Source organism: Canis lupus, chromosome 23, assembly GCF_048164855.1.
Source record: "Canis lupus baileyi chromosome 23, mCanLup2.hap1, whole genome shotgun sequence".
NCBI classification, from domain to species: Eukaryota; Metazoa; Chordata; class Mammalia; order Carnivora; family Canidae; genus Canis; species Canis lupus.
This window is the reverse complement of record NC_132860.1, coordinates 11,169,278-11,190,721: the sequence shown is the minus strand read 5'-3', so window position 1 is coordinate 11,190,721 and position 21,444 is coordinate 11,169,278. Positions and strand designations below refer to the sequence as shown.

Below are 21,444 nucleotides of genomic sequence, written 5' to 3'. Positions count from 1 at the left end.
TTTGAGGTAGAGTTGTGGGTTTGGGTTTTTTTTGTTTGTTTGTTTGCTTGGCAGAGTAGGGGAGAAAAGATAAGCAAGATAAGGGGCAATAAAAGGAACAATCTCCCAGTTATAAAATAAATATCACACAGGGATGTAACATACAGCATAGGGAATATAGTTAATAATACTGTGATATTTTGTATGGCAACAGATGGTAACTAGATTTATTGTGGTGACTATTTCATAATGTATATAAATAGAAAATCACTATGTCATAACCTGAAACTAACACGATATTGCCTGTCAATTATTCTTCAATAAATAAATAAATTACTAAAATAAAAATAGGGCCAACGGATAAAGGTCTTACCCATCAGGCTAAACGAGCAGCGGTCACCAGGGGCCCGTTACTTAGCACAGAGTAGGCCTTCAATAAGCAGAAATTCCTTCCTCTTTATGCAGAGAAGTTAATGGGGACTCACTGAGGCTTTCTCAGCCAAGGAGTGATGAGAGCAAATTTGCATTTTAGAGAGAATATTGCTCTGTCCCTCTTGCAGTCTCAGATGGAACCCTTGCAGGGTAAAATGTAATATTAATGATGATCAGGACATAATATTAAAATGATATAATATAATGATAAATGTACTTACTGAGTATTTATTAGGTGCCAGGTACCCATAACACTGGATATGATTGAATTAATTTAATTCTCACAATTGTCCTAAGAAGCAGACACTATTCCTATCCCCCCAATTTGCAGGTGAGGGATCTGAGTTCCAGAGAGGTTATGCTGGGAAGTGAGATCCTGGGGTTGCAACCCAGGCAGCCTGACATTAGGCCCAGGGCTCCCAAGCACCTGCAGGTCCCTGGTCCCGGGAAGGAGAGCTTCCCAAGGCACCCACTGATCCCTGCCCTGTGCTGACACCCAGACCGGGTTACAGGTATGTCTCCCAGCCACTGCCAGCCCTCCTCTCTCTTCCCATTGCCATGTCTGCCCAGGGCTAGCCCCACCCCCAGGCTGGAAACCATCCCCCCCACCCCCAAGAGGCTGCTAATATCAGAGGGGAAAAAGGAGCTGCAGTAACAACCTGGCTCTTGAGCTGCAAAGAGAAAAGGAGCGAACGAGGAGGAGTGGGCCACCAGATCCCCGCAGACTTCAGGGTGGAAAGTGTTCAATTAAAATGCATTCTGCTGGAGTTCAGCAGCATTTCAACAGAGCCACCATTGTCTCCGTCTAAACTGCTGCTGCCCACAGCCCGGCAAGCAGCAACGAAACAGGCTGTCGTCATGGAACCGGAATGTAGGGTCCTGGCCCTCCCGACAGCACCAGAAACGCCGCTCTGTTTACCCACGTTGCCCCTATTTAAAAACAAAACAAAAAGCCTCACTCCACCATCAGCACTTCAGCATCCAAGACACCAGAGAAGGACAGACAGTGGTGGGAGGACGCTCCATATGCCAGCGGTGTGAGGTGAGTCTGCCAGAAGATTCCCAAAGAGCCGGCCAGGCTGGGAGATAAAGGGCTCCCCCAGGATGCTGGAAACGTACTTTTGGGAATATACAAAAATCAGATACAAATAGCTATCTGTGTGGGGCATAAACAAAAACTGCCAAGCCCTGGAAGGGTCCCAGGCCCCTTTAGAAAAGTTTATGGCCAAAGAATCTGGAATGTTTGGCCAAGGGCTTGGAGTCCAGACACTGTTCATGCCCGCATAAATGAGACACCCTACAAGGCAAATGCAGGCCTGTGTGTCCAGCCAACTATGGGGCAGAGACAAACTGAGGCTGACCGGCCATGGGATAGCACCCTCCCCCACCTCAACCCATGAAACAGGTAATCAAGAGGCAGGAGCCCAGAACCAGGCGCACCCGGTACACTAAACTCAGAAACAGGATGTCTAAGGCAACGGGCACTTCAGGGTACTGACTTGTACCCAAATCCACTCTGCAAAAGTCCGAAGGACAGATTTAATTGGTGAATCCAGACCCCAGCAGAATGAAGAGTCAGAGGTACTCAAAAACCCATTTATCAGTTTGAGGAGAACATGAAACCTATGGGTACCCAGAAACCCATTCTCCTAGGCGGTCCTCTGACGTCAGGTCCACAATCCTTGGTAGGTCCCAGGTGGCCCTTCATGCTCTGACTCTGACCTGACCTCTCAGCTTCACCTTCTTCACAGTACCCAGTATTCTACACACACACACTCTCTCTCTCTTTCTCTCTCTCTTTCTCTCTCTCTCTCCCTCCCTCCCTGCCTTTCCCTCCCTCCCTCTTCTTTCCCTTTCTCTCTCTTCCCCCATCCCCTACTATTCCAGTGATACTGAACTACCTAGAATCTAGAAATCCTTAACTCTACATACTATTTAAAGACACCATCCTACCTTCTGCCTCAAAGGCTTTTCTTCCTTTCCTGATCTAGCTAACCTGCTAGAGGACCCCACTCAAGCACCATGTACCCTACTCTACAAAGCTTTCCTTGACTCCTCAACCAGTCGATCCCTGAGTAACAGAGCCAGAACTGTTCTGCAAGGAGTCTCTTGGGAAACTAACAACCTTCTACCTAATAGAGGGTGGGTACAGGACAGAAGCAGGGATAAGAGGAACCAGAACTCACTCCCTGTATTTTCAGAACTAAAAGCAAAGAAGGAAGTCAGAGCAGAAGAGGTTTCAACTTCAAAATGGAGCCTCCTAACAATGGGGATATGAAGACTCCAGGAGGGGCTGCCTTGTGCACCCCTCCTGCTATCCAAAGTAATCCAGCGGACGGAGCCTGATCAGCAGTGCTGCTGGAGACATTTCGATACGGGGCAAACAGGTAAACCACATCGGAGACATCAGGGACCCAGACCTTTCCATAAAGGCCTGAGATTCTAGGGGTGGAGGCAATGAGGAGATGCTCACGGTGAAGTCCTAGGAGCAGGGGAGCAGCTCTGTGTGCAGAGCTCCAGCCCCTCCTGAGAATCCTAGACCACCAGTGGAAGGAAGGAGCAAAGAGGAAGAGGACAGACATTCTAGGAGCAGCTGGCTTGGCATTACCTGGAGTGGGCCATGCGACTGACTGGCAGCTCCTGAAGGCCAGGTCGAGCTCTCCAGTCTAGGTTTACAGAGGCCAGGGCTTTTCTCCTGCCCCCTCTCCGGCACCATTGCCACCCTCACCACTGCCACCACCCTCTTCCCATGACTACTAAACAGAAGATCAAGAAAAAAAAAAAAAAAAAAACAGCCAAAGACTCAGCCACCTTCTCCCTCCTCATTCCCCTGCCTAGACTCGTTGCTTTTCTCAAGGTGAAGGCAACCTGGATGCTACAGCTCCTGTGAGGGCAGAAGGTAGACAGGATGAGGGCCCAGGACAGGACCAGCAGGCATCTAGGTCAATCTTTAATAACATTATCATCAAGATGAACATTACCACTTCATGAAGGCGTCCGTGCCAGACCCTGTGCTAAGCACACTACTTACATTGTCTCTGATCTGTCTCTTCTCCACACAACAACCAGAATTATCCTTTTTCTAAATCAAAAGGCACATCATGACACTCCTTTGTTCAAAGCCCTCCAAGTGAGGACTATCACCTAACTCCGGTTAAAGCCAAAGTCCCTTCTAAGGTCTGCAAACCACTCTATTCTCTCTCTCTCTCTCTCTCTCTCTCTCTCTAACCTCAGCTCTTACTCCTTTAGTCTTGGCCACAGTGGCCTCCTTGCTCTTCTCTCAACAAGCCAAGCATACTCCGGCCTCAGGACTTCTGCATTTGCTGCTACCCTTCACGGAATGTCTTGCCCCCAGATGTCTGCCTGCAGGCTCACATCTCTTCGCCAATGCCCTCTCTGCAGAGGCTTCCTCTAACCATCTGCTTCCCCGCCAAGCCTGCTCTTCCGGTGTTCCTCCCTCCTTTCCTGACTTCTTTCCCTCCACATTGCTTACCATCCCCTGATTCTATGTATTTAAACCATTTTGTTTCCAGTCTTTCTCCTATTGAGATGCATACTGCATGAGGGCAGAGACTTTTAATGACTTTGTTCACAATTCCCTCACCGGCATCTAGAACGATGCCTGGCACAGAGCAGGAACTCAATGAATGAATGAACAGCTCCACAAAGGGGATGTTCGTCCCAGCCCCTTATTGTGAATGAGAAAACCGAAGCTCAAGAAAAGTTGACTCATTTGTCCAAGGTCAGCCAGATACCAAGGGACAGAGATGGGATTGAACTCCAGGCCTGTGTGACACCCCTCTTGGTGGTGCCACCAAAGGGAAGGGTCTGGCATCCTACACCCACCTGTCCTCACATTCCTCCATCTGGGCTGCTCAAAGACAGATGTTTTTGCTTCCTTCATCAAAAATGCCCAGCACCTGGCTCAGGGCTGGTACACAGCAGGTGTCCACCAGATTTCTGAGTAAATCATCATACCTCTAAGGCACTCAGTCTCTCCTTACATGTTTATTTCTTTCTGCAGCACTTCACATATTGCCCTTTGTTTTACTGAAGATGAAGAGGGGCAGAAACTCCAAGCACACAAAATGGAACTAGAAACAGACCCACCTTGAAGAAATGTACAACCAGGTGAGAGAGAAAGAAAAGATTTTAGACTCAAAAAGGTGTAATGTGAAGCAAGACAGTCATGTGAGCAGGACGGTGCCAGCAGTGCATGGGGAAGGCAGGGGTGCTGCACACAAGCAGCGAGACATGTACACTCTACAAGTGGGTTGGGGAGACAAGAAGGTGGGAAACCTGTTCATTCGTTCATCCAATGCTAACTTTTAAGGCTTTCTATTTTTTTTTTTAACTTTATTTATTTATTCATGAGAGACACATAGAGAGAGAGGCAGAGACATAGGCAGAGGGAGAAGCAGGCTCCCCACAGGGAGCCTGATGCGGGACTTGATTCCAGGACCCCGGGATCATGCCCTGAGCCCAAGGCAATCATTCAACCACTGAGCCACCCAGGGCCCAACTTTTACGGTTTTCTTTGCCAGACACTGTGCTGAGTGCTAGAGATCGAGAGAGGAGTGCATAAAACATGGGGAGAATTCATAGGTTAATGTGGGAGAGACGGAAACATTAGTATAAACTAAGGAGATAAGTGGCAAGAGAGGAGCTAGGCTGTAAGCTCCATGAGCACAGGTGCCTTAGTGTTTCATTCACGTGCACTTATAACACTGTGGGTGCAGAACAGTTTCTCATTACATCGTTGCTGAATAAATGAACAAAAGCACCAATGAAGGGATATCACAAAGCCTTGGTGGAGAGTGGTCAGGGAAGACTTCCTGAGGTAATGTCTGATGCATAGGGACATTCCTGGGTGGAATGGAAACTACATAGAAGCAGGAGAGTGTAGAAGTAATAGGATGTTGCTGAGCTGTGTTCAGGCCAAGGTGAACAGCGTGATCTGATGGGATGCAGACCGCACAAAGAGAAGCCCCAAGTTAGGAACATCTGGGAAGGCCCTCATCAGGAGGCACATTAGGATGTGGACTCTGGGTCCCTGGAAGGAAGACAGGACCAAAGCTTGACAACTGTCAGGACCAACTGCACCAGCCTCAGTGTGTGCTGGTGAGGACAGGGCCTTCAGGAGGCACCAGAGAAAGGTGATGTGCAGGAACCCTTTACCGATCACAGGTGCCAGACCCCACCGAGAAGAGAGACACCGAGATGAGCCACGGTACACTAGTGAGCATGCAGGAGAAGTACATGCTGCAAAACTGCTTGGAGGAGATGAGAGGAGAACCCTGTCCGCCTTGTACACAATCACCAAAGCAGTAACTGGCTGAAGGCAAGGAGGAAGTCAGGGGAAAGAACCAGAAGAAGTGCTATTTATTTCACTTTCACTTTGAGCATACCACAACTGGGAAGAACACACCCTGGCCCAGTAGAGAAGAGATCTGGCTAGCGTCCCAGCTAGCACCAACGATCTGAGTGACCTTGGGCAGGTTACCTCACCACCACCCCCCCCCACCGCCACTCTGGGGCTCAACTTCCCCATCTACAAACCAGAGCTGCCACCACGAGCCCCACTCCGTCCCACCCCTAATAGCATTCTGGAAGAGTTCCAATCAGATAGGTACCAGCTCTGCATGGTTCTCTAAAGCACCTACTATGTGCTCTTCCTTATCCCAGAGGGGTGGCAACAAAAGGACATGCTCAGCCCCTGCCCCCGGTGAACGCTTTAACAAGGGACCCTGGAAGGCAGTGCAGGACTCTGGGGAAAGCATTCTGGGACATTCTCCGGCCAGTCTGACTGCCCAGCCCAGGCAGGGGGAGAGGAAGTGGTGAGCTGTTTTACAATCCATCAAATTAATTGCCCCAAATGGGAAATTTACAGGCCTCCTACAGCCTCCTGTGTATCCCATAATCTCCCATGGCCCTAATCTGAGAAAGAATGTATGAGCTGTAATCTTTCCAGCCTGCTGTGCTCAGGGGCAATACCCTGGACAAACCTCCATTCCTACCAGTAGTCACCCCCAACCAAAAGCCCTCAGTTTATGGCCCTCCAGGGCCTGACCCCACCCACCTCCACCCACTAGGAGCCAGCCCAGTTGACCTTGGCCTAGACTCCAGCTTCAGCAAGAAGACCTGCCCAACCAGCCCCTTTGGTAAATACAACTTTGTTCTCTCCTCCTTTTCTCTCTTAAGGATAACAGCCTGCCAGGAGGCGGAACCAGGAAAAATGGAGTCTGGACAGAGTCATCCATGCGGCACACTGAAAACAGCCCCCAGATGAGGTATTGGGATTGGGCAGTGGGTTCTAGCCTCAGCTCACCCTCTGCTGGCCAGGAAACCCTCTCTCATCTCAGGCCTCACCTTCCTCTGAGAAATAGAAAAAGCCTCACAGGAACATCTCTCCCTGCCTCTTCATGACCCAAGTGTTACCAGCAAACTGCAGTAAATCTGGATCTCCTTCAACTACCAGAGAGCTTCAAGCTCTACTGTCAGGAAGGGAAGAGTCTTCCAACTGGCAGGAAATACCCCACCAGCGCATCTGGCTCTCTCCCTGCACGTCATTTGTACTCACTTATATGTGCCTCCTCTAAGACTTTGCCCCTCTCCCCACATAATGAAGTATTGTCTAGGCCCTACTCCAATGTCACCTCTTCCATGAAGGCCTCCTGGATCCCTCCCTTCTTACCACCTGTTCCATTCTCTCCTGCCTCCTCCACTCAATAGGTCTCATGGGTAGTGGACTCCCACTTATTGCTAGCAATGGGGAGCTTATTTTATCACAAATATTTCAAAGGGCTCTGCACAAACCTGGAGTCAACTCTCTAATGCATCTGCACCTAAGAAGTCCTCAATACCACTGGGTGAAGTTTCCTAGACATTATTTGGAAGGCCAAGCTCCTTGGTGACAGTTCACTCACTATATACTGAAATATTTTAGAAGATTCTATTGTAAACCCAGAGCCAAAAACCTTTCTCCTGGAACACCTGGGTGGCTCAGCAGTTGAGTGTCTGCCTTTCGCTCAGGGTGTGATCCCAGGGTCCTGGGATCGAGTCCCGCATCAGGCGCCCTGCGTGGAGCCTGCTTCTCCCTCTGCCTGTGTCTCTGCCCCCCTCTTTCTCTCTCTCTCATGAATGAATAAATAAAATCTTTACAAAAAAAAAAAAAAAAACTTTCTCCCTATTGCTCTCCCAGATAATAAGATTCTTCTATGTGACAGCCCTTCAGATATTTGCGACCAGCCCTCATCTCCTTGTGTGTCTCCTCTTCCGCGCATGAAATCCCCACAGTTTCCTCAGCTGTTCCTCAGGAGATGACGTTTCCAGTGCCCATTACAGTCATTCCCTCAGAAGGACTTCAAGGAGTCATATCCCTCTTAAAAAGTTGATCCTAGATCTCCAAGGGCAGAGCAGCACCATCACCTCCCATGTTGTGAGCACTATACTTTTCATTAAAGTGGCCTAAAACAAAACTAGCATTCTGGATGGTCACATCATTCTGTCAACAACTACGGAGTTTATGGTCAGTAAACAACTTTTTCCCAGAGCTGCATCTCCTAGAGGGCACCAGCCATGCAGGAGCATGAACAAAACTCATTCTCCTCAGCCGGTTAGAGCAGAAAGTACAGGAACTTTGGAGTCAGACTTGGGTTGGAATCTTAGTCCTGCTATTTATTTACCGAGTGACTCTAACAAAGTATTCATTCTCTCCAAGTTTTAATTTCCTCAAATACAAAATGGGGAAAAAATTTTTCTCACTAGGCTGAGTTGAGGAATAAATGAGACAAAGTATGTAAGCACCCAGCCCAGACCAAGAACAGGCCAAGGTCAAAGATGGTAAGTGGTTTAAGAGTCAAACCCAAGTCGGCCAACCCAAAGCCTTGTGGCCTCAGGCACCATGCAACAGCCCCAGGCTGTTTTCTTGTCCCACAGCCCTTACCCACTGAACATTATCTTTGGCCTGTTTCTTCCTATGCTAGACTATGAATTCCTTGAAGACATCCTTGTCTTTGTAGCCTCAGAATCTGGTATGGTGCCATCTGGTACAGAGTAGGAGCTAATAAATGCTGATAAGCAAACAACTGTATGAACAAGTTAATTAAACTGATATCAAGACAGGCACCTCTTTTGCCCTCTTAGCAGCTCCAACCCCACCAGCACAAGCTGGGTGGCAAGAAGCATTTACTTCAGAAGGGCTTACTATTCTGAATCAGCACTACCCCCCACACCCAGACAGGAAAGCTCGTGTCACAGTCCCCAATTCTTTTTTTGGGGAGTCCCCACCCAGGACATGGCAGTGTCCTACCTTCCCCAACCACAAGACCTCCAGCACTGGTGGGGTTTGCTCCAATCTCCTTTAGGAGCCAGGCTGAGCTGCACGTAGTCAGGTGAGCATTGTCTGGGATGGTCCCTGGGGACCCCAAGATGCATAGGTCCTATGTGGGGAAGAGCTGATGCCAGGTTTCCCTAGCCCCAGCTCTCTGGGGGCTTCATTAAAAATATTCTCTCCCAGTTCCCAGGTAATTAATAATAAGAAAAAGAAAGACACATATTCATATTCAGAAGGCTGCCTCAAAACCATCCAAGCCACACCCAATAGAGCACTCTTGTCTCATCATCTGTGCCACTGCTGATGCCACACTGTCCCCATGACCCAAATACTAATGGTCCTTCACAGTCTGGTTGTGATTTTCCCTTTAGAGATTTTCCCAATTACTCCTAAGGCTCTGAAGTCAGTGAGAGTCTTGGTCGCATCACTTCTGAGCCTTAATTTCCTCATCCCGTCAAATGAGCATGGAATTGTGAACCTCAAGGTTCAGTGAGATAACTACATAACTATCATGCCTGTGTATGGTGCACAATAGGTGTCCACTCAACCTTGATTTCTTTCCTTCCAGTTTATTACACCCTCAGCTCTGAACCACACTGTTGCCCTGGGCACGGCTCAAATCCAACTCTACAGGGAGAACCTCGAGGTATGGGATGGTATCTCTCTGGCCACCAAGAGGATCTGTATGGCTTTGAGAACTCAGTTGGCATTTAAATGCTTCTGAGGGTTAGCCGGTAAGCCAACACGTTTTAATTTGCTGTGGTCACTGTAGATAAGCATGATAGAATATATTGATTTTCAAAAATTCGGGCAGCCCCGGTGGCACAGTGGTTTAGCGCCGCCTGCAGCCCGGGGCGTGATCCTGGAGACCCAGGATCAAGTCCCACATCGGTCTCCCTGCATGGAACCTGCTTCTCCCTCTGCCTGTGTCTCTGCCTCTCTCTCTCTCTCTCTCTCTCTGTGTGTGTGTGTCTCTGTCTCTATGAATAAATAAAATCTTAAAAAAAAAAATTCCCCAGAAGGAGTGACTGGAGGCCAGTATGGAGATAAATAAGAATACCATATGATTTCCCAAACTAGAGAGTAGACTTTGGGGACACCGAAGCCAGGGTACCCAAGGCCCATCCCTCTACCTCTCGGGCTACAGTTCCCTTGGGTATAGAGGCACCGCTCAGTGGCTAAAAAGCTTCTCGGCCAGAGTCCCAAGACAGAATAGCACAGGGTTCACCGAACCATTTAATAAATTCATTCAACAATTATCTTCTCTCACCACTACACAGAAAAAGTAACCACAAGAAGTTACGCATGTGTTAACTATCTCAATTGCTATTTTATATATATCTCAAAACATCAGGTGGTACATCTTAAATATATTCAAGAACCTTTGTGAATCATATCTAAATAAAGCTAAAAAATTATTTTCTAAACAGCTACTTGTTGCAACCACTATTTTAGACACTAGAGGTACCGTCTTGAGCAACAGGCACTCTCTGTGTCTTCACAGACATTAAATTCTAGTGGGAGAGACAAACAAATTAAAATATAATGTATCTGGGGACACCTGGGTGGCTCAGCGCTTGAGCATCTGCCTTTGGCTCCCGGATCGAGTCCCACATCAGGCTCCCTGTGTGGTGTCTGCTTCTCTTTCTGCCTATGTCTCCTCTACCTCTCTCTGTGTGTCTCTCATGAATAAATAAAATCTTTAAAAAAATAATATAAAATTAATAAAAATAAAAATAAAGCCTACTGTATCTGGATTGGCTGAGAACTCTAAAGAAAAAGAGAGGAAAGTTAAAGGAGGAGAAAGTGCTGGGGAAGAGGAGTCCGGAAAGGCCACCCTAAAAAGGTGACATGTGAGCAGAGACCTGAAGGAAGTGAGGAAGCAGTGGGCCATTCCAGATAAAGAGCACAGTGAGTGCAAAGGCCCAAAGGCTTGTTGTATTCACGTGTTGGAAGAACGGCAAGGAGGCCAACGTGGCTAGAGCAGAGCGGCAGGCAGAGAGAGAAGAAATGAGGTCGGAGGGGTAACGGGGGTGGGAACAGACGACACAGAGCCTCAAGGGCTGCTATGAGGACCTAGGATTCTGCTGTGTGTGAGATGGGACCCTTAGGTGGTTTGAGAGAGGTGACATAATCCAAATTCCACTGTAGAACAATCTCCAGCTGTTGTCCTGGGGGAAGGGAAGAGAAGCTCAGGGACTAGTTAGGAAGGTATTGCAACAGTCCGGCAACAGATGACAATAGCGTGGGCTAAGGTGGTCGCAGGTCATAGGTACAATCTGATTCCAGATATATTTCAAAGGAGAGATGGCAGGGTTTTAAAAGTTCCCTGGAAACGTGCCTGATGCTAAGTAGTAGGCATTACTGGCTGCTTGTACTGAGTAAACCAAAAGACAAGCTGAATTTGGTCTCCAGAGCCCCAGCCAGACATACAAGCGTGGAAAGTGCATCACTGCAGAGCTGCAGGCAGGATGCCATGTGACTCTGGGTTTGGGTGTGAAGAGAGAGCAGAAGCCAGGAGGGGCCTCTCCCTGCAGGACTCACCATCCTTCTCCCCCCACCTCTGAAGGGTTGGGTGGCTCATGGGCAAACTGCTCCTGCCTTTGAAAGGTGGAAGAGCTCCTTTACAAGGAAGCCAGTGAGGGAGCTCGGTGATCTGAGTCCCAGGCCTAGTGCCACTACCTTCCACTGTGTGACTCTGGGTAAGTCATTTGAGCCTGGGTCTCAGAGCCATGTGTGCAAATGAGAATCTTAACATACTACCTGAGGTGGCCTACAAGTGAATCAGAATACACCAACCACTCCTAGGTGTGTGACCTTGGATGTATAATTTCCCTGGGCCTCTGCATCCTCATCTATAAAATGGGAGGAAGAATACCTTTTAGGGATACCATGAAGGTTAAAGCAAATGATGTGTGAAAAATGTGGTGATGTTTGATCTGATATTTTTTTATTTTTATTTTTTTAAATATTTTATTTAAATATTTTATTTATTTATTCATGAGAGACAGAGAGAGAGAGAGAGAGAGAGGAGAGGCAGAGACACAGGCAGAGGGAGAAGCAGGCTCCATGCAGGGAGCCTGATGTGGGACTCGATCCTGGGACTCCAGGATCACGCCCTGGGCTGAACACAGGCGCCAAACTGCTGAGCCACCCAGGGATCCCTGATTTTTTTTTTTAAAGACTTTATTTATTTATTCATGAGAGACAGACAGAGACACAAGCAGAGGGAGAAGCAGGCTCCTTGTGGGGAGCCTGATGCAGGACTCTACCCCAGGATCACGACCTGAGCCAAAGGCAGATACTCAACCACTGAGCCACCCAGGTGGCCCTATTTGAGCTGATCCTATTGAATCTCTTCTATGCCATCACCAACTCTGTCCACCCTTCCCACCTGCCCACTATGAGAGGAAGCCAAGGCATTACACTCAGCTTACACTCTTCCCTCCTGTCAGGCCCAGTACCAGGAGCCCATTCCCACAGACAAGCAAAACTTCCTGGCCCTCTTAAACACGGCTCGAGCTCACTAGAAACAATCATCACCCATGGGTCCTCTGTGGCAGCTTCTGCTCTCTCATTCCCAGGGGCTCTCCCTGCTGGTGACACCAGATTCACAGAGCCATCGTGAAGGCCTAGCAAGCACACAGTAGGTGCTGAATACGTGGTGGATAGGGATTATAGAAACAAGCACAGGGCACCCTCGCCAACACTAGATTGCAAGCCAGAAAAACATCCCCAGGCACAATGGTCAGAGGACTCTACTTCACACGCCTGTACATGCCATCTTCACAGTGTGTCAGACTCACAACCCCAGGTAAAGTTTATAAAGTCCTGCATGAGGACCTTTGGCAGATCCTGCATGGAAATGACCAGCTATAGAAATAATTCCTGAAGGCCTCAGAGAAATCAGACAGTCCAAAGGAAAATGAGGGAGAGGGCCTGAGAAAGTGAAAGCCTCCACTTTTACTCTTCCCTACTATCTCTGGGGGTATTTAAGGAAGTCAGAAGCCAGGGTGGGGTAACAAGGGAGGGGAAGGGTGTTACTATCTGTCGATAATTAAGCCCTTAAGGAATTAGGATACTCGGTGGGGAACTGATACCTAAATATAAAGAGTTTTTCCTCAAAATCTCCTTCAATTGGAATTGCTAAATACATAGGTTCCATTAACTTGACTTCTCCCCCCCCACTTCTCCCTTATTCACGCACCCCCTTTCCCCTAGAGGCACTGAGTACACAGCCTGGAAACCAGACTTCCTGTAAGCGGGGTAGGGCCAAGGTCACCTGCCACAGGACTTGTGTGCATCGCCCAGAGCCGAGGAGAGACCAGGTAAGCAGGGCGACAGTAAGGACGGCTCTTGCCCTTCCAGGGGGTCAGGTTTTAACTAGGTCACCCCTTGGACACTCACACCACCCACTCTTTATCTCCATCTCTTTCTATTTTAAGGCAGGAGTGCTGCCAAGCAGCAGTATGGGTTACCCAGCTTCTCCTCCTTTAGAGGCCAACCCCTCACCTGCTGGGTGGGATCCCTCATCAGGCTCCAGCCCTGCAGATGCCCAGCACCCTCAGTATATCCTCTCCTCCTCCCCCACAACCCTGGTGGGGCCCTGGCCACACCCCTCCTCATGCCCTGGATCTGCACTGCCCCCAGGACCGAGCCCCAGCTCCTCGGAGCAGCGCTTTTCTGCACCTCCTTCCTCTTCTCACAACATCTTGAAAGTGTTGTGTTCTTACAGCTCTGCCCAGGCTGCTCCCCCTCCCTTGAAAAGTCAAATTTCCTCTTGTCATCCAACAAATCCCTGCTTTTCAAGATACAGTTCAGCCTCCCCTCGCCCACCAGAAAGCCATCCCTGGCCAGCTCTCCTCTGTGCCCTTCCAATCCCCAAGCTCTCCTTATCAAATCATTCGCACAGTATCATCTAGTTGTTCCTTGTCTGTGTCCCCACCGGAGATCAGGCTCCCAGGTTCCTGAAGGACAGCCATGGCACTCTGATTCACTGAGTGCTTACTATGTACCAGATACCTTCTGGGAGCCAGCAACCTAGCAGGGAACACAAAAGAGAGAGAAAATCCTGCCCTCATGGAGGTCACGTTCTTGAGATAATAATGACCAACACACAGGATGTATTCAAGGCTATTCTGAGTACTTTATATGAACTCATTTCATCTCCGGCACAATTACTATTACCTCCATCTTACAGATGAGGAAACCGATGCTCCAGATTATCTAACCTGCTCAGAATTCACAAGCTAGTAAGTGGCAGGACAGGGATTCAAACCCAGGCAATCCCGTGCCACACCATGCTCCCGACACTGGGTCATTCTGCCTCTCGGTATTATGTTCTCCACTCTGCCCTACTCATTTTGCTATCCAGTGCCCAGGACAATGCTTGGTACACACAGGGTGCTCAGGTAAAGTCTGCTAAATGAAGAGACCCCTGAATGATGAATGCTAGTCCCTCTGAAACATCTGCTCCATGTCTTGTCCCCACTCAATCCCAATTCATAAAGCCCCCAAGTCTTCCCTGACTCCTCCAACCCCTGAATTGTTTCCTCCTGGACATTCCTCTCCGTGCTGCACCTATACTACTTACCTACCACTTGGTCACACACTATTTGACCATCCTGTCACCTGCAGCTGTGCAGACATCTTGCTTCACCAGATCCCTGGGCTCCCTGACATCCCACAGAGTGCAACAAATATGGTGCCAGTACATGGCAAAAATGGATACACAAATGCTAAACTGAATCCGGCCTCCCCTTTTTACTTTTCCATTATCACCAGAGCTATTTCTCCCCTCACCCAGGGAAGGCAAGCCAGAGCTTGGGTCAGATATGTTTACTATATTCAAACTGCCTAACCCTTTCAGCTGTAACAGCCAAGGTCATAATTAGGGTACAGCTGTGGTTAAAAACAGCAAGTACAGTTGGACATTTTTAACCCTCCGCAAAATGCATCAGGATGTTCAATGCCTTGTATCACAAAATGCCCGTAACTGAGAATCTGAGCTGGACAGTACACACAAGTACCCTCTGTATATATCAGAAGATAAGAGTCACTGTGGGATATAAGTCAAGGAATTACCCAAATATGCTTGGACCAATCAGCTATTACGGAAAAAAAACATTCATGTAAATATTTGCTAAAATTTACTAAATATACTATGCCCTGGGGACTGAGTATTTTACATGTCCATACTTCCTCAATCTACAATGTGGTTTATATCCTGACAAACTCATTGTAAATTGAAAATATTGAAGTCAGAGATGCCTGGGTGGCTCAGTGGCTGAGGGTCTGCCTCTAGCTCAGGGCGTGATTCCTGGATCCTGGGATCAAGTCCCACATTGGGCTCCCTGCATGTAGCCCGCTTCTCCCTCCGCCTATGTCTCTGCCTCTCTATGTGTGTCTCTTATGAATAAATAAACAAATTCTTCAAAAAACAAAAATATACCTCACCTATCCAATGCCATAACTTAGGGAGCCTACCTTACATGTACTCAGAACACTTAGGTGAGCCTACAATTGGGCAAAATCATCTGACACAAAGCCTATAATAAAATGTTGGAAATCTCATGTAATATATTGGATAATGTACCGAAAGGAAAAAAAAAACACCCCACAATAATTGTATGAGTACAGAATGGTTGTAAGTCTATCAGTTGTTTACCCTCATGATCTCATGGCTGACTGGGAGCTGTGTTCACTGCTGCTGCCCAGCATTGCCAGTGTCGCAACACCTATTGCTAGCCTGGGAAAAGAGCAAAACTCAAAATTCAAAGTATGGTATCTATCTATGATATGCAAATCTCTTTCCCATAATGGGAATGTCAAAAAATCATAAGTTGAACCACTGTAAGTCAGGGAATGTCTGTATTACTCTCATTTAACCACTACAAAAGACCCATGGGGCAGATACCAGCATTTGCCCCATTTTGTTCAGAGGTTAAATGACTTGCCTGAGTTCCACAGCCACAAAGTTGGGCTGCCAAACCTGTGTGCTCAATCACAACCCTATAGTTTCCCTACCTACCATGGAGCATGGTGAAACAAGCAAGCAGGGCTTAAAGGGACCATGGGAGGACCCCCCAATTAAGGACAGCTGGGAAAAAAAAAAAAAAGGACAGCTGGGGATGACCCCTGCCCTGCCACCTTACACCTGTACTGCGAGCTCCCTAATTTGCCTGTGCCTCATCTTCCTCATATGTAAAAATGAGAATCAGATAAGTACCTACCTCATAGGATTGGTAGTAGTATTAAATGAACCCCTGTCTATTAAGCCCTTAAAACAATGCATATGGTGAGCACTAGTTAAACATTTGTAAAAAAAATAAATAAAAAAAAAAACATTTGTAAAACAAGCAAATATAGATGCAACAAAAGCAACTGGCTTCTCAGTGTGACAGTCCCTCTGCCCTAGCGCTCATCTTACTGAACCCCAAAACCAAGCCAAATCCAATACAGACCTTAAAGAAAAAAGCAAATTCTCAAACCTTTCCAGGGACTCAAGAAGACAATCAGCACCAACCAGTCCTCCCAGCCTCAAGGAGCAGCCTCAAAAGGCCCAGCAAGATCATCACACAACACAGTTATTACATCTTAAATCAGTGGGCTCCTCAGACACATGGAGCTTTTGAAATAAAAAGCATGTTCTTTGGATTCTAATTTAAATATCTATCTATTCACAGAATAGGAAGCCAATTACTTTCCTCTCCCCCAAAGAATTAATACCCCCACTGAGTTTTATAAACCATCTGGTACCAAACACACAAACACATCTATGCATTTTCAGGTGAGGAGGGCTGAGAGAAGCCAACTGAGCACTCTCCAGCTCCCACCCACACACCGGGGCTAAAAAAATGTAATTATTCAAGCCTTGGTAAATGGATGTAATTTCAGGTACCACCAATTCCATTTAGAAATGCATTAATGGGTGCAGTGATTATAGATATTTAGCCTCACAGCATTCATCTATTTCTTTAAATGCCCAGGTCAGAATGTGTTGAGAAAAAAAAAAAAAATCTCTCCCAACAATTTCATGAGCAAGGAAGAAAACCTTTTCCCCTGGTAGGAACCCTGACCACAGACTTTGTGGTCAACTTACAACCTCAATTTGCTCTCAGTGCCAATCAACTCTCTCTTTGTACGTCGGCCAGTGTCAAAGAGGTTATGCCAAATGTCAGATCAACTAACCCACACCAATTTGGCTGAGGATTGGCTCTGTGCCTGACACTGTTCCCAGGGTGCTGGCGAGCTATTCCCGGCACTGAGTCACCATCCTGCCCCTGCTCCATCTCCCCCAGGACCAGCTCAGGGAAGACTGCAACACCAGACATCTCTACGACTTCCTCATCATCACCACTGTCTGCTGGAGCATCTATTCTCCCACGCAGGGTAACATTCCAATTTCTCAATTTAATTGCAGCCTCCTTGCCGGCTCTGGCTTTCAATGTCAATCACTCAGAACAACACACCCCTTACTCCAGGCCTTCCTCTGCCCTCAGAAGGATCTCTAAGTGGTCATGGGGTTCTGAGACCTAAGCAGATGGTAGTCCCTACAAAGTGGTCACCCACAAGACCAGCCTTACTACCTACCTCTAGGACTGCCAGCATCATCCGGGCAGAGGGAACAGCAGCACATTCCCAACCTCCATGGGGGAAACCAGAGGCCCACCAGGGGCCCGGGATCTACTCTGGCTAACAGGGTGGGCATTAACGGACAGCAGTGCCTACTGACACTTTCTCAAGGCCCTTCCCACTGCTTCATCCAATCAGTTCCAACAGAGGGCCTCCTGTAAATGAAAAGGCTCGCAAATGCCTGAGCACCTACCATGTGCCGAAAGGAGCTGCAGACAGGCCACCATATCAGATTCTCAATAAATTCTCAACAACACCAGGAAGGAAAGTAGCATTATTATTATCACACGATATCATTATTGTGGGGAAGCTGAAGCTCTGAGATGTTTTCACTTCCCGTGTCCATAGAATCACTCGTGGAACTTGTAATAATGCTGATTCCCTGTCCCAACCCCTGAAAGTTTTGACTCAGCATTTCAGAACAGTCACTACTTCATGTCTGCCTCACTACTCCTTCGTCAAGTGCTCTGGCATAGGTACCAGGGTTCATTACCTCCAAAGAAAAAGCTAGATGCCTTGCCAGGCAATGCAAACACTAATACTAACACCATGGAACCGTCTCACCAGGAGGTGGGGCTGGAGGATGAAAGAGGAATAGATCAAAACTGCCCATTTGGAAAATGTGTTGATCATAAGCCCAAGACACCTATTCATTTTCTCGCTAGTTGGACACATCCACACAGGGCTTCAAAGATGAAGAATCATTTCTTTCATATTTAGGCACCAACGATTTAGTGCTCAGCTTCTTTTTGAAGACAAGTCTCAACAAGAAAACACACTTCTCTCTCCTGCTAGCCTTATCTTAGGAGATTTCCCTCAAAACAATGAACCACAGCTCTCTCCTGACTGTGCCACACTTCACCACAGAAACAGGCTTCCTTTCTAGGAGTAGTAATAATAATAGTTCATTCTTACACAGCAAGTGCAATTTGCCAGGCACTATCCTTAAGTCAACAGTAGAGTCGTTGTCCCCATTCTACAGATGAAGAAACCTCTGAAGAGGCTTAAGTGACCTGTCTAAGCCGGCTGCAGAGACCCTGGTACTCAGACTCCAGAATTCATGTTTTATAACCCCCAAGCAGCATCACCCCTCAGACACTGGAGTCGGGGAACCCCTAGGACAATATCCCCAATTACACCACTCTCCTGAAGCCCAGCTACTAGTGAAGAGTATTATCCAGACCCAATCCCTATGCCTCAACTCAGCACCGGGCTCTTCAAGACACAGACAAGCACACACATACTTTACCTTCGCCCACAGCCCCTAGTTCCTAATTTCCTCCAATGGCCTCTCTTGCCTTGGGCTGCCCATTGCTCTGCCCCATGGCTGCCTGGCCTTTCTCACATTCAACCTCTGAAGCTCCCTAGGGCCTGTCCTCAGGGCCCCCACCCCCAGTCACCTATACTGAAATTGTCTAGTGTCCCTCTCTCCTCCTGGACTGGGCACGGCTGAAGGGCAGAGATGATGTTAGCTATTTCTCTTCACAGCACCCAGTGTGGAAACTGGCATATAGCACATGCTTCATCAGAGTCTGGTGACCCAACAGATGAATCCTGGAACAAAAGCCTCTCATTTAACTGTCCCTCCAATAAGGTGTTCACCACTCTTCAAGGTGGCCCACTGGTTCCATCTGTGGACATCCACAGACAACACAGTTTGTAAGTAAAGAGGATATGATCGTTGCAAAGGTGACTGCACTAACCTACAACATTGCTCTGGCTCTACTCCTCCTGGGAAGGAGACTGTCTCACCTCCCACTTTACCCAGGGGGAGAGAACACTGGAGGTTGTGTAGCCAGGGGCCTGGGTAGAGGGCTTGAATGGGCCCTCTGCCTCCTCCACCCCTGAGCGCACTGCACCCCACCTGCACTGTTGACTGTTCCAGGGAAGCACAAGAGGCAGCCAGCAGCCTCTAAAAGAGACTGCATGCTAACTCCAAGCTGTCAGACCTCGAGAGGGTCAGGGCTCAACCTTGGCAGAAAAAGCCCCTGAGAAACCCTGAGAACACTGGCCGTGACGCTGGAAACACTCTTCTGGCAGAAGCTGAAAGAGACGGCCTGGCTATAAGCAGGCTTAAGAGGCTCATCAGCCCCTAAGCTGTGGTCAGCTGACATGGTACGGGGGCGGGGGGGGGGGGGGGCACTCTCCCAGAGCACCAGGGACCTGCCCCCTGTCCTGCCTAGGGACCATCCAATCCACCCATCACTCATCTACCCTGCAGGAGACTTTCTGAATGAGGCCCAAAGGGTCGTGAGGGAAAGTACAGAAGACCAATTTGGGGGGAGGATTCAGTATAGAGGGAGTGGCAATGGGAGTCAGAAGACACCATGGTAGAAACAGTACACAAATGTGGAGCCAAGATGACTCAGGTTCTAAGTTGCAGCTCCCCTACTGATGCTCTGGCATCAGTTAGATCTTTTAACCCCTGTCCCTCCCCCAGCCTCCACTGCTTGATCTGTAAAATGAAGCTAAAAAGATAATAAGAATACCTGCCTCTAAAAGGAATGTATGTGTTTTTCAACTATAGAGTACCATGAAGATTATTACTGTTGACATCTGTGGCCCAGGCAGTACCAGACCATAAGTCTGTCCTTCAGCAGTCAGAGCCGATAACCAGGTGGCTACCCAGATTAAAGAGCAGACATCTGTGCAGCCTTCTAAATGCCCAGGAAACAGCCAACTCAGGAGCGTTTTCACACCTCATTACCCTGGGCTCTTGGTCCCTAGGTCCCTGCAGCCTGGACAAGGTACTGTGGCCTTGGGACAGCATAGCCCTGATGGTCAAGGTTAGTGTTGTTTTTTTAATTTTTAATTTGGAAATCATTTTAAACTTAGTGAAAAAGTGCAAGAACAGCACCCCTCACCCAGCCTCACCCATGGTTAACACGTTGCTCCATCTGCTCTATCATCTGCTCCCCTCAAAACAAACACACACACACACACACACACACACACAGAGTTTTCTCTCAACCTTTTGGAGCTGATACTTCCGTATCTCCCAAGAATGAGGACATCCTTCTAATAACCATAATGGTTATAGTTTTTATTGGTCCAAATCCTGAGTTGAGTCCTACAGTTTGCATGCTCCTGACCCAGGCAACCCCAGTTCGAGGGTACCAGATATCTCCAGCAGCAGTTGAACGCAATTGGGATTCAGAATTCACATTTCCACCCCATCTCATAGTTGTGTGGTTGTACAAAAAGAAACTCACATTTACTGGGCATTTGTACTAGCACTTGCTTGGCACATTTTCCATTAAATAATTCATGTAATCCCCACATTGATCCCCATTTCATTGGTGAGGATGCAAGGCTTAAAGGGAGTAGGTAACCTACCAAGGACAAGGAGCTTTAACTGGTGGAACTGGAGTCAGAAGCTGGAAATCCAGAGCCAATGCTCCTACACCACCTCCACACACACACACAACCACCACATACACAGTACCTATACATTTTTCTGCATGATAAAGCTGCCTGGCTATGCTCTGGCTTCTAGAAAAACCCAGCCAGCATCCAAGTGACCCAGAGTAGGCTGGATGGGAGACAGAGAGGAGGTCTGACACAACTCAGTCCAGGCAAAAAATGACCCGAGGTCACAACAGCTGCTAATGTCTTCCTCAGGGCCTATACGTCCCCCTTTGGAGATGTATGGCCCAGAGAGGCTGGAAGGCCAATGAGCAGTCCCCACACTCCCCTGTCCCTTAAAATGAACAGGGGAGGGATCCCTGGGTGGCTCAGCCCAGGGCATGATTCTGGAGTCCCAGGATCGAATCCCACATCAGGCTCCCTGAGTGGAACCTGCTTCTCCCTCTGCCTGTGTCTCTGCCTTTCTCTCTCTCTCTCTCTCTCTCTCTGTGTCTCTCATGAATAAATAAAACCTTTAAAAAAAAAATGAACAGGGGAATTGGTGTCCCGGGAATACATATTTCTGTTCAGGAAAACACAAAGCCATACAATGAACATGATACATCCTGCCAAAGCACTGATCTTAATGGAAGATATGGAAAGAGATTTTATAATAAGTCTACATAAATTTTTGGGTAGTACCCACATTTTGATGACGT

At 47.9% G+C, this 21,444-nt stretch overlaps 1 protein-coding gene and 1 long non-coding RNA gene across 14 annotated transcripts in view; one reads left to right on the top strand and one right to left on the bottom strand.

The window, feature by feature from the left end:
* Positions 1-21,444, bottom strand: part of PLEKHA7 (pleckstrin homology domain containing A7) — a 220,197-nt gene that overhangs the window by 190,494 nt on the left and 8,259 nt on the right. The window lies entirely within an intron of this gene.
* LOC140615395 (uncharacterized) lies at positions 1,103-7,525 on the top strand. Its single transcript, XR_012016061.1, has 4 exons — positions 1,103-1,453; positions 2,613-2,798; positions 4,436-4,542; positions 6,613-7,525. It is a non-coding gene; the product is annotated as an uncharacterized lncRNA (long non-coding RNA).